The sequence below is a fragment of the Bombina bombina genome, chromosome 6, assembly GCF_027579735.1.
Source record: "Bombina bombina isolate aBomBom1 chromosome 6, aBomBom1.pri, whole genome shotgun sequence".
NCBI lineage: Eukaryota > Metazoa > Chordata > Amphibia > Anura > Bombinatoridae > Bombina > Bombina bombina.
In genome coordinates, this window is record NC_069504.1 from 178,665,666 (window position 1) to 178,671,665 (window position 6,000).

The window sequence follows — 6,000 nt, forward strand, 5'->3', positions numbered from 1 at the left end:
CCAATGTTTACATGTTCTTTGCTTTTTTGCAAGTTATAAGGCAATAAATACAAGTAGCACTTTGCTATTTCCAAACCATTTTTTTTTTTTGTCAAAATTTGCAATAGTTACGTTGTAACACTGATATCTGCCAGGAATCCCTGAATATCCCTTGACATGCATATATATATATTTTTAGTAGACAACCCAAAGTATTGATCTAGGCCCATTTTGGTATATTTCATGCCACCATTTCACCACCAAATGCGATCAAATAAAAAAACTGTTCTCTTTTTCACAAACATTTTCTCAAACTTAAGGTTTCTCAGTGAAATTATTTACAAGCAGCTTGTGCAATTATGGCATAAATGTTTGTAAATGCTTTTCTGGGATCCCCTTTGTTCAGAAGTAGCAGACTTTTATGAGTTTGGCATTGCTTTTTGGTAATTAGAAGGCCGCTAAATGCCGCTGCACACCACACGTGTATTATGCCCAGCAGGGCTCATTTTAGCTTTAGTGTAGTGTAGTAGGCAACCCAAAGTATTGATCTACGCCCATTATGGTATATTTTATGCCACCATTTCACTGCCAAATGCGATGAAATAAAAAAAAATCATAACATTTTTCACAATTTTAGGTCTCTCACTGAAATTATTTACAAACAGCTTGTGCAATTATGGCACAAATGGTTGTAAATGCTTCTCTGTGATCCCCTTTGTTCAGAAATAGCAGACATATATGGCTTTGGCGTTTCTTTTTGGTAATTAGAAGGCCGCTGCGCACCACACTTGCATTATGCCCAGCAGTGACGGGGTTAATTAGGTAGCTTGTAGGGTTCATTTTAGCTTTAGTGTAGAGATCAGCCTCCCACCTGACACATCCCACCCCCTGAACTCTCCCTGACCCCTTTCAAACAGCTCTCTTCCCTCCCCCACCTTACAATTGTCACCGCCATCTTAAATACTGGCAGAAAGTCTGCCAGTACTAAAATAAAAAGGTTCTTGCTACTTTTGAAGAATCCGACTCATCTGTCTTAGAGAATCCAAAGAGGTCTAGTAAACTTAAAAGGGTATATGATGTACCCTCATCCGTGGAAGTGTTTCCAGTTCCAGACCGAATGGCAGATATCATAACTCAGGAATGGGATAAACCAGGGATTTCATTTTCCCCGTCCCCCGTTTTTAAAAAGATGTTTCCTTTTGCTGACTCTATTCGTGACTCGTAGGTAGAGGGAGCTATCTCTACTCTTGCCAAGAGAACTACTATTCCTATTGAAGATAGTTGTTCTTTCAAGGATCCCATGGATAAGAAGCTTGAGGCCTTTTTGAAGAAAATGTACATTCATCAGGGATTACAGTGGCAGCCTGTTGCTAGGATTGCTACAGTTGCAGGGGCAGCATCTTATTGGTGCGATGACTTATCTAATCTAATCTTAGAAGAGACTAATATAGAGGAGATTCAAGACAGGATCAAGGCTCTCAAGCTAGCCAATACCTTTATTTGTGATGCCAGCATGCAAGTTCTTAGGCTGGCAGCTAAAATTTCTGGTTTCACTGTTTTATCTTGCAGAGCTCTGTGGTTAAAATCTTGGTCTGCAGATGTCACATCCAAGTCCAAACTTTTATCTTTGCCGTATAAGGGTAAAACCTTGTTTGGTCCAGGTCTGGCTTAAATAATTTCTGAAATTACAGACAGAAAGGGCTCTTTCTTACCTCAGGATAAAAAGAATAGACCTCAGGGTCGACAGAATTCTAATTTTCGTTCCTTTGTAACTTTAAGGGACAAAAGTCTTCCTCTACCAAGTCGGAACAATCCAAGTCTTCTTGGAGGTCCGGTCAGCCTTGGAATAAAGGAAAGCAAGCCAAGAAGCCTTCTGCTGATTATAAATCAGCATGAAGGGACCGCCCCCGATCCTGTATTGGATCAAGTGGGGGCAGGCTCTCTTTTTTTTGGCAGACTTGGATACGCAATGTACCAGATCCTTGGACAATAGACATAGTGTCCCACGGTTACAGAATAGGATTCAAATCGTGTCCTCCCAGGGGCAGATTCCACCTGTCAAGGTTAGAGGAACAGGGTCTAGGATTCTATTCAAATCTATTTGTAGTTCCCAAAAATGAGGGCACTTTCCGTCCCATACTGGAACTAAAGTGTCTCAACCAATTCCTCAGGGTTCCATCCTTCAAAATGGAGACCATCCATTCCATTCTTCCTTTGGTACAAGAGGGTCAGTTCATGACAACCATAGATCTGAAGGATGCGTATCTTCATGTTCCCATACACAGGGATCATTACCAGTATCTGAGGTTTGCTTTTCTGGACATACATTTCCAGTTTGTTGCCCTTTCTTTTGGCTTTGCTACAGCTCCCAGAATTTTTACAAAGGTTCTGGGGGCTCTTCTGACAGTGGCCAGGTCTCAGGGCATTGCTGTGGCGCCTTATTTGGACGACATCTTAGTTCAAGCGTCATCTTTTCATCTAGCAAGATTTAATACAGAGATGTTGTTGTCTATTCTGCATTCCCACAGGTGGAAAGTGAATCTGGGAAAGAGTTCCCGTGTACCATATACAAGGGTGTGTTTCTTAGAAACAATTATAGATTCCCTGTCCATGAAGATTTTTCTTACGGATGTCAGAAAATCCAAACTTCATGCTTCTTGCCTTTCTCTCCAGTCTGCTATTCGTCTATCAGTGGCTCAATGCATAGAGGTGATTGGTCTGATGGGTGCCTCCATGGACATCATTCCTTTTGCTCGGTTCCATCTGAGACCTCTGCAACTATGCATGCTCAGTCAATAGAACGGGAACCACTCAGATCTCTCAGAGAGGATAAATCTGGATTCCCTAACAAGAGTCTCTCTCTCGTGGTGGATTTCACAGGACCATCTGTCTCAGGGCTCATGCTTCCTGAGGCCTTCATGGGTGATTGTGACCACGGGCGCCAACCTGTTGGGCTGGGGAGCAGTTTGGGGCTCCTTAAAAGCACAGGGCCTGTGGACTCCAGAGGAGTCTTCTCTTCCAATAAACATCTTAGAGTTGAGAGCAATCTTCAATGCCTTGATAGCTTAGCCTCAACTAGCTTTGGTCTGGTTTATCAGATTCCAGTCGAACAACATCACCTTGGTGGCTTACATCAACCACCAGGGAGGAACTCGGAGTTCCTTGGCAACTCATTCTCCATTGGGAGGAGTCTCACAATTTCCATCTCTCTGCCATCCACATACCAGGGGTGGACTACTGGGAGGCGGAATTTCTGAGCAGGCAGACTTTTCTTCCCAGAGAGTGGGCTCTCCACCCAGAGGTTTTCACAATGATAACTCTCAGGTGGGGGGTTCCTGAGTTGGATCTGATGACATCTCGTCAAAACGCCAAGCTTCCAAAGTATGTTTTAAGGTCAAGAGATCCTCAAGCTGTTCTGATTGACGCTCTGATGGTTCCTTGGAACTTCAACCTAGCATACCTGTTTCCTCCGTTTGCTCTCCTTCCATGAGTAATTGCTCGTATCAAGCAGGAGAGAGCGTCTGTGATTCTAATAGCTCCTGCATAGCCTCAAAGGATTTGGTTTGCGGATCTGGTGACAATGTCATCTCTTCTGCCTTGGAGGTTACCTTTAACGAAGGAACTTCTTCAGGGTTCCTTCCTTCATCCAAATCTGGATTCTCTGAAACTGACTGCTTGGAGATTAAACGTCTAGTTTTGACTAGACGTGGCTTCTCTAAAAAAGTAATAGATACTATAATTCAGGCTCTTAAACCAGTTACTCACAGAATTTACCATAAGGTATGGTGTAAATAACTTCATTGGTGTGCTTCAAAGGGTTTCTCTTGGAACAAAGTAAGGGTTCCTCGAATTTTGACGTTTCTTCAGGAGGGCCTGGAAAAAGTTTTGTCAATCAATACTCTGAAGGGTCAGATTTCTGCACTGTCTATTATTTAGCATAAACGTCTGGCAGATCTGCCATATGTTCAGTCTTTTGTTTAGGCCTTGTTTAGAATCAGGCCTGTGTTTAAACCTGTTGCTCCTTCTTGGAGCCTTAATCTTGTTCTTAAGGTTTTGCAGAAGGCTCCGTTTGAGCCGATGCATTCTGTTGATATTAAATTAAAATATTTATTCTGCTGACAGAGTCTCTGAACTTTTGGCTCTGCAGTGTGATTCCCCTTACCTTATTTTTCATGCTGATAAGGCGGTCCTCCGCACTAATCTGGGTTTTCTCCCTAAGGTAGTGTCGGATCGCAATATTAATCAGGAAATTGTTGTTCCCTCTTTTTGTCCCAATCCTTCTTCGCTGAAGGAACGTCTTTTGCATAACTTGGAAGTTGTGTGTGCCCTAAAATTTTACCTTCAAGCAACTAAAGATTTTCGGCAGACTTCTGCCCTGTTCGTTGTTTTCTCTGGTAAGCATAGGTGTCAGAAGGCCACGTCTACCACTCTTTCTCTCTGGTTGAGATGTGTAATACGTTTAGCTTATGAGACAGCTGGACATCAGCCTTTTGAGAGAATTACGGCTCATTCCACTAGAGCTGTTTCATCTTCCTGGGCTTCAAAAATGAAGCTTCTGTGGAGCAAATTTGCAAGGCGGCCACATGGTCCTCTTTACATACCTTTTCTAAATTCTACAAATTTGATACTTTTGCCTGGGCTTAGGCTTCTTTTGGGAGAAAAGTTTTTCAAGCAGTGGTGCCTTCGGTTTAGGTCCGCCTGTAAAGGTTCTCCCTCCTTTTCATTCTGTATCCTCTAGCTTGGATATTGGTTCCCACTAGTAATTAGAATGATTCGTGGCCTCTACATGCCATAGGAATGAAAACAAAATTTATGCTTACCTGATAAATTTCTTTCTTTCCAGGCATAGAGAGTCTATGACCCGCCCTTATTTACACTCAGGCGGCAGTTTTTTTGTTAAAACCTCAGGCACCTCTATTAACTTACTGTTATCTTCTTTTTCCATTTCCCTTCGGCCGAATAACTGGGGGTTATGGGTAAGGGAAGTGACACTTAACAGCTCTGCTGCTGTGCTCTTTGCCTCCTCCTGCTGGCCAGGAGTAAATATTCCACTAGTAATTGAAATGATTTGTGGACTCTCCATGCTTGGAAATAAATACATTTATCAGGTAAGCATAAATTTTGTTTTTACATAAAAAGAAAAATTCAAGAACAAGGGGTCATGATCTCAAGCTGAGGGGTAGTATATTCAAGAGTAATTTGAGGAAGCACTTATTTACAGAAAGGGTGATATATTCATGGAATAAACTTCTACAAGAGGTAGAAATGACAAACACTGTGGGGGACTTAAAGAATGCCTGGGAGAAGCATAAGGCTATCCTAAAAAGTTTACACTTTTAGGAAATATTGTGCAGACTTGCTGGGCCTAGTCTTCTTATCTATGTTTCTATGTTAGAAAAAAGAACATTTAGAGATATTAAACTCAATTTGTTCCTAAAAGAAACACAAGCACATCCTCAAATCATGGTAAGATTTATTTATAATCTTAAAAGGCTATATAAAATTGTACCTAGAAGAAATATAAAGGAATATTTTTGACATTTCTAGGAGTTGTCTGTATTTGTACTGGCTGCAGTTTTCTTATAGGTTCTATTTGTGGATCTTTCCGGTGCTCTTGGGAAACATTTTTCAGTAGTGAATGTTTTCATGCCTCTGTGTTTCGTCTAAAATCTTTCTCAAAAGTGGCAAAGTGTTTGCTACTCAATAACTGCAAGGGGTTTAAAAGATCATCATACAAAGGCCTCTAGTTATCAAGCCGTCAACTGCAAATACACTGGAATTCTGCAGCGTATTTGTGGCGAGGCTGATTTGCCTTAGTTATCAAGCCCTACTGCCCGGCAAAAGTAGAATCTAGTGACGTAAGCTTCGATCCGCCAGACTCAGTCCGACACAGATCGATGCTTACATCACTACAGATGTTCCGAACGCAAGTTCGGCACAATCTGACTACTTTTGGTAGTTATCAAACTACTACCAGGTACGCTCGCCACTATTCCCGGGCCAGCGTACCTGGATTTCAGT